This window comes from Mus musculus, chromosome 6 (assembly GCF_000001635.26).
Source record: "Mus musculus strain C57BL/6J chromosome 6, GRCm38.p6 C57BL/6J".
Lineage (NCBI taxonomy): Eukaryota > Metazoa > Chordata > Mammalia > Rodentia > Muridae > Mus > Mus musculus.
This window is the reverse complement of record NC_000072.6, coordinates 16638737-16650815: the sequence shown is the minus strand read 5'-3', so window position 1 is coordinate 16650815 and position 12079 is coordinate 16638737. Positions and strand designations below refer to the sequence as shown.

General features: G+C 36.0%; 1 long non-coding RNA gene across 1 annotated transcript in view; it reads right to left on the bottom strand.

Annotated features, from left to right (window-relative positions):
* Positions 1-12079, bottom strand: part of Gm36503 — a 149626-nt gene that overhangs the window by 23565 nt on the left and 113982 nt on the right. The gene's annotated exons all lie outside the window — the stretch shown is intronic.

The following is a 12079-nucleotide window of genomic DNA, read 5'->3' as shown; positions in this document are numbered from 1 at the left end:
AGGAGTTGTTAATGTTTTTCTTAAAGTCCTTTATCATCTTCATAAGATGGGTTCTTAGGTCAAAGTCTTGCTTTTTAGGTATGTTAGGGTATCCAGGGCTTGCTGTGGAGGGAGAACTGGGTTTTGATGGTGCCAAGTAGAACAGGGTTTTGTTCCTTATGTTCTTGTGCTTGCCTATCACCATCTGGTTATCTCAGGTGTTAACTGGCCTTGCTGTCTCTGACTGGGTCTTGTATCTCCCTGTAGGAAAGTCAAACTCTGTGAGCTGAGTTTGAGCAGGCCTTCTGGGAGGCAAACAGTGCTATCTCTCATTAGTGGGGGGTTTCTTGTGTTCCTCAGTTAGGGTAAGCCTCCTATAATCTTGGTTACAGCAGACTTCCTGGGAGTCAGGCTGTCTCTTGGTGTGGGAGGGTGGGCTGAGTTGTGAAACAGTAGGAAGATGTGTGTCCAGCAGAGTGGATAGATCCTGGTTCCACTGGACCCCATAGGGGTTGGGGGTGAAGTTAGGCCAGGTATTGGTGTTTGGGGGAAAGGGGGAGTCTCACCTATGAGTCTGGTTATAATGGACCTACTGGAAGTCAGGTTCTATTTGGGTATTTTCTTACAGTCTTGTAAGGAGAAATAACAATCTACTTCTTGACCTTTCATATTTTATCTGAATGGCCTTTGAGACTTTTTGTGCTGTTACTAATAATAATGCATACACATTATTATACATGTATGAGACAGAAATTTACACTCACTTTTCTTGAGTCTACAGAGGAGTTCTTCTTTAATGCTGTATAGGTGCAGAACTTTCCCCCCCCCCCAAAAAAAAAAACTGTATAAACCCAGTAAAAGCGCAGTAGAACATGTTTCTTCTCAACCTATGATTCCTCTTCCTAATTTTGCTTAGCTTATTGGATTGAAGAGATGTTTCATTATAGTTTTGTTTTTCCTTCTTGCAAGATTAACAAGGCCTCTTTTATGAGACAAATTTTGGTAAATTCCATTTATTGTGCTGAATAAAAGTCCCTAATACTTTTGTATTTTATGTATGACCTTGACCACTTGCATACAAAATGAGGGTTGAGTTCCAGGAATTATGGTGGTGCTCATATTAGGATAGGGCAAGTAGTTGCTTACAAAGTTAAATAGCCTGTGCCACTATGTTGTCTTCCTTATACTTTGAGCTACTATTTCTTCCTATCAGAATTAGCTGAAAGAAAAGTACATCTAAGTTACTGAAACCCCTCAACATATGATATTTTCTTATAGGATCTTATTTTTTATAATCTTGTTAGTCATTAATATGTAGTTTTCACAGACACAGCTTCTGTGAGTCCAACAACTTAGATTGCACATAAAAGCAATGTAGACCATTTTTGCTTCTTAGTTTGGCTTCCCCATCTTAGCTCAATGCCCTAAAGATTTATTTATATTTAAAAAAATGACAATCTTGCCTCCATTTGGGAGGTTCTATATGTTTATATATTAAATTTGTATATCTGTGAATCTATTAGTGTATATTTAAGATAATTCTAAAGTTTGGCTGCTGTGAATATTGGAGCAATTAATATGAGAATTAATACGGTGATCTCTGTTCCCTCTCCTGATTTTATTCTTATTGGATATACGACTAAGAGTGAAGTTTCTGGATTGTTTTGTGCATCCTTATCAAAAATCAATTGGGTAGAAATGCACTCATGGATAATATGTCTGTTTACTTGGCTATGTAACTCTTTTTACACCAGTGTCATGCTGATTTTGTTGTCACAGTTTTGGAATATAATTTGAAAATAGAAAGAATGACACATCTCATGGCCCAAGATTTTATTCACTAATAAGGTTTTTGTGATTCTCTTTGGGTTTTATAATTGATTTTCAAGTTCTTTGAAAAATAACTATGGAACCTTGACAATGGTTACATAGAATCCATAAATCACTCATTTTAAATTAAACATTTTAAGTAATTTTTCCGTCATGAACACAAAATTCCTTTCCTTTTATTTATTTCTTCCCCAGTTTCTTTCATCAATGGTTCGTGGTGGTAATCATATAGACATCATACTTTTTTAGAAAAAAATTTTAAAAATATGAAACACTCAACAATGTCTATATTCTCTTTGGGCCATGGCCAATTTTATAATATATGTCAGCAGGATGATATATACAATTGACTTTCATTACCAAATTTTAAAGTTTTTGTTTTTCTTGCTATAAACTCCTTATTAAATATATACTGTCCTATTCTTTATTGTTTATTTATCATATGCTTTAATGTTTTTATTTTTGTAAAATTATATTCATTTTTCATCTGTTATTTATGTTTTTACATCATATATAAAGAAATATTACTAGTGTGGAGTTATAAAAATTTACTACTAAGTTTTCTTTTAAAAAACTTTTTAAAAAGTTTTCTTTCTTTTTTTTAAATTAAAGGTAAAGTTTCAGTTATTTGCATGTGACAACTCAATAATATGTATTGAAAGTCAGTTCTTTTGTCAGAGCATTTATTTATCCTGATATTGTTCTTTTTATTTAGTGAGTGCCCAGAGATTGGTGTGCAAAGCCTCTAGTTTTTTGTTTCACTTACTTCTCAGTAATTTCAAGGATCAACTGAATGGTCAGCGAGGATCTAGATGTTAGTAAGACTCTCTGACTTTGTCAGGTGGTCCTCTATGAGTTCAGTGGCATGTATCATGTGTCCAACAATTGTCTACAAGTGTGTTAGTCTTTGCTTCCTGTGGAGATTCTTAAAGTCAGCTAGAGGTGAGAGAAGAGGGTGTTTTGATCTCTCCCTGACATTTGCATTGGCTTTGCTCATCCAGTTGCATACTATATCTCCAAGTCCTTGAATGTATAAATACACTTCTCATTTCGTTTCAAGAGTTTCAAACACACTTATAAGTGGTTGTCACACTGCTGTTCCCTTGAATTGAAACATTTCCTCCCAATGCTAACAGGGAAACTCATAAGGCTCAGGAATTAGTTTAAATTTACAAGATTCCAGAAGCTCCTGAAACTTACAAGAGTCATACTTCACCCCCCTCCTTAAGTTGTTCAAATATTAAAGAATGACTGGGGAGATCAGATATTCAAGTAGATCTGCCTATCAGTTGTGTAAGGACTTTTAGAGATGCAACTTTTGGAAGTTATCATTCATACTGGTTTTGGATTCTTGATGGAGCAACTGTCTTTATGTCATTGTATTCTAGTAGCTAATTCCATACTCAACCTCCGGCAAATTATCCCAATCAGTTAACTGGTTTCCTAAACTAGAGTTGAGTGAAATTGTTTTGTTGGTCTTTGCTGTTATATCTAGGAAAGACAGACATTTATTTACATCTACCCAGGGGAAAAAATGATATTGTCTGCATTCTCACTTTAGGATATTTCCCTATTAAATGAGTTCCACCAATTACTTTTTACACATGACTAACGGTGGAGTAATTATTACTCAGCAAATACTGGGTTGCATTAAATGAAGTGGAAATGAAGAACTGAGATTTTCAAGGGACAACTACATGACGATTCTTACCTATGAACTGGAATTTAGGGAATTCCAAGCCTATCTGTCCTCCCAGGGGCTGTTAGGTTGCTATTCTTCACAGCTACTCTCATGAGGCTGCTGCTTTGTTCCTTTGATCTCACTGAAGACAGGTAGATGGTAGAACAATCTAAAATGTCATAAAATTTGATAATTCTTATTAATATTTAGTCATATTTTGGACATGTACTTTTTTGGGTTATTATAAGACTTTGGATAAATTTCTTTGATCAAGTTTCTGAGAAAGCTAATTTGATTACTTTTCTTTTTTTTTTTTTTCTTTTTTTTTTTTTTTTTTTACAGTTTTCCGAGATAGCAATGTGCTGCTCAGGATTTACTGTTAGCCTAACTCCAACTTTGAATTCCATCTAAACTGTGACATTTAGATATGCTGAAAAACTACAAAATTTGAGCTGCTTAAAGTTATGAAAAAGGCAAAAATTTTAATGACTTTAAGTAAAATTTTAGATGAGCTGGGCAGTGGTGGTGCACACCTTTAATCCCAGCACTTGGGAGGCAGAGTCTGGGAGATTTCTGAATTCGAGGCCAGACTGGTCTACAGAGTGAGTTCCAGGACAGCCAGGGCTACACAGAGAAACACTGTCTCAAAAAAACAAAAAGCAAAAAACAAAAAAACAAAACAAAAAAATTGAAAGAAAGAAAAAGAGTGAGAGGGCCTAGCACACCAATTATCTAGAGGGAGACAGTAACATACAAGGGCTTTCCAGCTTCTCTGTATAAGTCACATGCATGTGACCTGTGAGATGACTGAAACATACATGAATGGGTTAGAGAAAAGTGGGAGGGAGTGGGCACTGAGGCAAGCAAGCTGTGCTTACTTGAAAGGGCAAGTGTGAAGTGCTTTATAGTAGAGGATCAAATGTCCTGTAAGCAAAACAGCGTATAAAAAAATAATTATTAATTGGGTGGGATGTGGAAAGCTGAGCTCTCCTCTAAATATTTACCAAACTATCTCCAAATGCATGTGAACAAAACAACACTGAAAGTGGTAACATGGAAGCAATTGTATACACTCTGCTGGTATGCCCTCCATTCTTCTGTTGTGTATACGGCTGGATTACCTAAGCAGATTCACAGTTTTGACTTATCATTTTGTAAGACAGATTCTTTTCATGGTATCCTTTCTAACTCTTTCACCAGGGCTTCTCTAAATGATTGAAAATTCCTAAAAATGTCAACCTGACGCTTACAGAAAAAAAAAATTATCATGAATTTAACTTTGATTCTTACATTTCAAATGTTACTTTCTTTAAGAAAAGAAAGAGAGAGAGAGAAGGAAGAAAGAGAAAGAAAGAAAGAAAGAAAGAAAGAAAGAAAGAAAGAAAGGAAGAAAGAAAGAAAGAAAGAGGGGAGAGAGAGAGAAAGGAAAACGTTTGGCAGGATGTGTATGTAATTTGACCCTATCATTGAAAATTTCTCCTCAAAAACATTATATATTAGATGAAAGACAGGTCTCTTTGTGTGTATCCAATGCATTCATTGAAGACTCTATAGCCAGCTTGAGCCTGACAAACAAGGGCTTGGTTGGCCTTGCCCTCCTCCCCCTTTTCCATCAGCCTTTCTAAAAAATCATTGGATTACATTTCTAAAGCTAGCTTCCAAGATCTATTCCCTTAGTTGACCACTTCCTCTCATGAAGCTGACTGCCAAGGTCCAACTATTAAAGTCCAGCCATCAAAAGCCCACTTTGGTTCACCTAATTAACACACCAAATCAAACTATAGCACTTTATCCCAGCCCATCCTAACACAAATTTCTCCTTTTTCTTTTCTTAAAAATTACACGTTAAGGTCATTGGCTGCTGTTTTTGTACTTAAGTCACTTTCACTAAAGCAACCACTTTCGCTTTCTTCCTCGCTCAATAAACAATCTCTCTGTGAAAACAAGGGTTTTGGGTGTGGTTTGTGTCTAATTCGGGGTCCAGGAAGGTGCTCAGATTGTGTGGGGGTCTTTTTCACTTATTAGTACTTATTACATGATATTTTATCACATTATACTTTTATTGGTATATGTATGTCAGGGAAGAACCATCTATTTATCAGGACATGGGTGTGGAAGTCACAGGACGACTCAGCTTCTACCATGTGAGTCCTGGGGGTAGAACTATGGTCGTCAGGCTTTGTGTCAGGTGGCTTTCCTTGTTGAGTCATCTCCTTGCCTCAGAAAGAAGTGTCTCAATGCATTTATGTTACAAAACTCAGTCTCATCGCCACTATTACTATAACTGTATTCATATAAGGAGAGGCTTTTACAGTTTAATGTTCTAAGAATTAAATTACTCATCTTTTTTTTTCCTTATGGGAGTCAGAGATGGACCAACTCTAGGAAGCACTGTGCCCTTGCATTACTGAATTTCAGGTTGGGTGGACCTAACAAAATGCCTACAGAACATCAACCGAGTAACAGAGACTTGGAACAATTTAGGGAATAGTAACGCATAACCCTCTTTGATTCTTCCTCCAAATCATCAGCCACAGAACGATTTAATTTTGATCTCTCCTGTCAAAAAGAATAATGGTTGAAATATTTATAGATAATTTCTAGATAGAGAAAGATTCCCCTACATTTTCTGTAAGAAGTGACTATGTTCTGTTGTCCAGCTTTTTGGTAACTATGACATTTAAAAACTTTCATCGTGATTTCCATCAGATAAACTTGCCTTCCCATTGATAGATTTAACTATATACAAGGACTTTGCTACAGGCAAAAGAGATGCTAAATTGACTAGCTGTTAAATTTAAACTTGAAATTTGTTTCAAATGACAGATACAAGATGCCTTGCTTCAGAGCTTCTAATAAATAAGTCAGCTGTCATTTTATATACTGTCCCATTTATGGCCATGAGGTATCAAATTATCATATACCTCTTGACAGTCTATAAGACCACACAAACCCATTCACTCAATTATTTCCATGAGTAGTATAGTCCTATCTGTTTCCTTACCATGAAGGATTTTCCTTGGAAATTTGTGCCTCATTGGGAAATTACTTCTAGGTTCAAATACTAGGTTTTCCTTAAGCCTTCCTCATTCTTCAACTCTTCTCAAACACCTCTTGAACTTGGGTTTGAATTGATTTCTTTTTGCAAGTTAGTTCTTATGTCAGTTAGATGGCCTCTTCCCAACCCATATCAGATCCTTTCATCATCTATTAAACACCCTAAGTAACTATCATCTACATGTTTGATATTCTGTATAAAAGAGTCAATATTCTGGCCTTCCCTAGACAACTAACAGAGTAAAAGAAAATATCAATTCCCTTTCCTTCTTATAATTTGAGTTAAAATTTTATGAAGAAAATTCCATGGAAAATTAAAATCAGGAAAACACTAGCATGAGGTCCACATAGCACCAAACATCAGGTTCAGAGAGCATCTAGCTGTGTTTAAATAGATGCAGTCTTTATGAAACAAGAACTTCAGAAACAGGCATGGCTCTTGACTAAGTGCACCAGGCTCCATGTTCCTTTAATGTTTGCATTTTTGCTTTCAGTTAAGTTCTTATTTGGTGTTGAGAGAGCCAGTGAGAGAGGAATTGACTGAACTTTTCAACTTTGTACTGTTTATTTAGACACTGCATAGACATAGCCAAGAAGCAATCTCTCTAAAATCACCTCAAAGGAAATTTTCTTCAACTGCACAAGATCATGAGAAAATAAAATCCTGCTGTTCTCAAATGACACTGTAAAGTTACAGAGGTAGAGTGAGGGGAAATCAGCTCAGCCATGGATTATCAAAACAGCAGAAATGTAAACCAGGTATCAATTTATAAGATTTGAGGACGCACATTGACTCTGATTCAAACTGTCAGCTATGTTCTTTGACGTTGAAAATAAAATACCAAATGTACTAAATGCACAGAAGTCTAGCAATGAAAAGCACAAGCATTCCTTTTGCACTATTATGAAAATATGAACAGTTCTGATTGATGGAGTTCAAATGGACTGTTTTGGTCTGAATTCAATCTGAGTCAACACATTTTAAAAGTTTCACACAGCTCTTCTACTCGGGCACACCTTTTGTGTTTGCAGAAACTGTTTTGAAATTCCTAATACTTTCTCCTGATCACTGAAATTTTCTCATTTCTGTTCTATTTGAAGAGACCAAGTACACAACCATAATCCAGATCATAGGCAAAAGAAACACATCCCTACTTTTATTTAGATGTCTGGTTTAGTTCAGACATTTAAAATACCTTGTAGTAAAGTAATTGCAGGAAGTGTCAGTGCAATGATTGAAAGGGGAAAAAAGGAGAGTAATCTTTAACAGTGTATGAAAGTTTGCCAATAGAGGGTTGTGTATCCCTATAAGAATAATCAGAGAAGGTCCATCCCTTCAGGTATTGTCACTTCACTCTGTCTCAGCTTTGCAGAAGTACTTTCTATTGAACTGATCTGCTTAGGGTGGTGGCCTGTAGTCCCTGAGGTTCTACATTATACCATGGATAAGAATCCAGTCCTGTATCTTATATCTCGTATCTCCCTACCTATCTATTGGGAGCTGGTTTGAAAGAGTGAAACGGAGACCTTACAAATGCCTAAAGACTAGAAATTCTGTCCAGGGGAAAGGGAAATGGAGAAGAGAAGAAAGAAAGTAAATCCCCAAATCCCTGCACATGCAAAAGATTTCTTATTTTTTTTCCCACTTCTAAAGAAGATGAGTCAAATAAAAGCCCATTCAAAACCACATGAGTAAAACTGAAGTTGTGTGTTTTTCACATCCCTCAGAACAGCAGAGGGATGAAAATGAGGGCGAGTTCCCTATCGTCAAACATGCCCAGAAGAAGCAAACTTTGACTTAGCCAAGAGCCAAATAAGCTGCTCCTGAATAATCAGGTCTTGGTTTAAATCCATAGAGACACCCTTTTTATGTGTGTAGGTGGACTTTTGATTTCACCTCTGGGACAAAGTTTGAAGTTATTTTGTGACTCTGGCATAGAAATTGAAGAAAAGCCTTGTAATGAATGACTCTTGGAGGCTTAGTATGAGTATGTATTTAACTCCCCTTTTCACGGTACACCTTGAATCATTAATGCTCAAGACTCACAAGGGTTTCTTCTCAAGTGCAAGATACTTGTGTGGAAAGTATTCCAAAGCCAACTGACCAGGAAACTATACGTCTAACATTTGTGTTCTTAGGTACACACCGTGGCAGAAACAGAGGTTTCTGGGTCCCTTTCTCTTCCTTCTAGAACATCAAATGCACAGGTCCTGTAATAGTTTATCTACAAATAAATAGATTTTTAAAATATATAACAGAGGCAAGGGGGTAAAACCCACTCTGTCTTAAGTCCAGCTCTTACCCCATTGTATGATATAAAATATATCAAAGAATGCAAAAAACATTGATTCTTTGTAAATAAAACACCTAAAAACTTACTTTGCCAAAAACATTGAATCCTCACATCAGCCCACAAAATTACTAAAAGCACAAGAAAATGCTGCTGTCTCTGCCTTAATTCTCAGCTGTCTCCTTTGTTTTGTGGAAGCCACATATGTCGTGAGTTATTCACATATCTGTCAAGGTTTCTTAAGTACAAATTCCTCTTATTCTCTTCACCTGTTCTTCCTGTTTGAACCGAAAGCTCATTTAAGTATGCCAAAGACAAAGAAGGTCATATAGGCTCTTTCATCTACTCCTGTTCCCATTATGTACATGTAGTAATTCTCCATTTTCTGCTTTTGAACATTCCTCAACTCTATAATTAGTATATTGGGAAAGGTCCTTAAGCTTAGTTTGTTGGGAAATTAAAAACCAGAGCTTTTGCTCCCCACAAATCCAATAATGTAAACTCTCAACACTAGAATCTTAATTCTCATTTCTCATTTTCCCTTCTACTGGATTTACTGTATGACAATAAACCTTATGTGGATTAAATTAATTGCAATGGACAATTTTCTATGGACAATACCGTGATTCATAAGGGCATTTGTCTAGCACTCAGTAGGTGCTTTGGAATAAAATGCCTGCTATTGCAAATACCCTACAGATTCCAGAATGTTCCAGTTCAAGCCCATGATGATCTACAATGAGATTCTAAAAGGTATGGATAAAAAAAGGCATTTCATATATCTAACAGCAGCTTCCAAAAACAAAAGCAAAGGAAATCCCCAATAGAGTCCTAAAATTCACTCTCATGATATAAACCTAAGATCAAAACCAGGGTTACACTATTTTATATCTCAAAGAAGCACTAATGAGGAAAGATGTTAAACTACAGGAAAGTGAGACTTTGCTGTGGCAGGAGAATGGCTCTCAAAGTTGCTTATTTTGTAGAATTTTTGACCTCCCATACGTTGTTTAGATTTGTGTATTTAAGGATTTGAATTCCAGCAGTCATTCAGAGTGGCTATTGTGTAATGTGTCATAAAAATTAAATGCAACAGATATACTAATAAGGGGATTTTCATTATCATACAAATATACAGACAACCAGTGAGGTCAATGGCAAACTCAATAATTTCCAATGAAAGTATGCATGGGAGGCCCCTTTTTCCTGAAAGTGTGATGCTGTTAATTGAATGGCTTGACTCTAGCAGTAGAAGGAAAAATGATCCCTGAGCTAGAAAGCCATAATCGACCCTCCCTGAGCAGGCATGGTGATATCTGGGAAGATAAAATACCAGTTCAGCACTAACTAAGCTTTGTTAGTGGTAGGGACGCCACTTCAGATTAAAATGAAAGCTATAAGCTTTCACAATAGAATTTCTTTTTACAATAGAATTTTTTAATTGATAAACTATTACAAAGTAGATATTGTTTTAAAATTGTAGTAGTGGAACACATCTACACAAGGCCTCATCTTTTTGTCACTTTCTTGTGGCCCTGTGCCAGAAAATAGGACTATGCTGCCAGATACTTCATTTCACTATTAATTCTAGAAGCACTTACTCGAGCCTTTTCACTACAGAGAGGTGCTATTGGCTGTATTGTAGCCTTCAGCTACTGCCCAAGTGCCATCTGCAGTTTGGGAGCGCAAATCCCATCTATGAATACAAAGACAAGGAAAGAAGGACCTGCAAAAGATCAATACAATCATGGCCTGTATTGACTTTCCATGACAAAATAATATTTGTGTAATTTTAAGAATACAGTCTTTTTTTTCTTCTTCCTCTTCTTCTTTTTTGGTTAAAATTATACATCCTTTAAACAATGAAGTGAGCAAATTAGGGACCATTGAGAAATTTCTTGAATGCTTTCACTAGCTATAGAATAAAATCGCTTTAAGCTTTAGGATGTTCTACTCAGTTGAAGACTTTCCTGTCCTTGTGATATTCTGGTGACAATTTCCATTCTACTTGTCAAAAACAACTCTGCCTCTGGAGCAAGTGCAGTGTGTTCTCTCCTTTTAATATTCTAATCGTGAGGTGTAAAGTGAAATGGTTGCTCCGGTGTAATGGTGGCAAAGAAGTAGAGTGTCAATGAGACAGGGAAGGTGACAGACTTAGAATAGGTCCCTGAGGTGCTCTTCAAATGCACTGGATAAAGATTCCCCTGGGACAATTTTCTCATTAGTTCTCAGACACAGTTCAGTAATTCAATAGCACTGGGTTACCATTAGTCATAAGATCAAAATATGTTACTTTCCATGGTTTAGTTCCTTTATTTGTATATGTCATTCTCAGGCTAAAAATTATGAGCCCCACTCTCACACAAGGCAGCCAGCAGGTTGTTTACAGACTGAGGCTTTTGACACGAGAAGCATGTTCCGTACACTTTTACTGATTGTTGACATGTGAAGCAAGTATTAAAAATTAGAGGTAATTCAGACACATTCATATGCATGTGTCATTTTCTTCATGCCTGAGTTATTAAATGCATATTTACATGCACATACAATCACAATTTCATAAGAAAAGAAAAACAGTAAGCAGGCACCATTTTAAAGATAACATTCTCCAAAAGGATGGCAATTATGCTACTTATAGTTCCTGCTTAAAAGACGTTTTGTTAATTATTTTTTTAGACTTATAACATTCTTGAACAATACTTTATGATTTGGAGTTTTTAAAGTTACTTTCTCTGAGACCAGAGAATACTGAATGATTTACTGTATTTGAATATGAAATGGCGATTTTATTTTTTATAGCAAGAAAGCTTACAAGAGCCTATTAGTTTATTAATTTCTCTATTGACTACTTAGTAGAGATGGGAAACATAGCTTATAACTAAACATGCTTTAGTTATCATTGTCATAAATTATATGAATTACATGTACCTTTCTCAATACATTGAAAGTTAACTGTACCTTCAAACTGTACTCAATTTGGAGTATGGTACCTTCTTCTTACTCACCAGTTCATATGGAAACGAACCTGAATTGGTCATTTCAATCACCCTGACTACATTAGGAAAGCAATAACGGAATCTATGAAAACAAAGATTAGTTGTGGTACTGAGACTGTTGTAGACTTTTGTGTTCCATAAAACAATCCAGCATTTTACCTTGCAGAGCAGACAAGATCATTCTCATTCTTCAAATTGATTTTGAAGAGACTGCAAAAGCCCCCATTTGTTCAAGGACATATTCC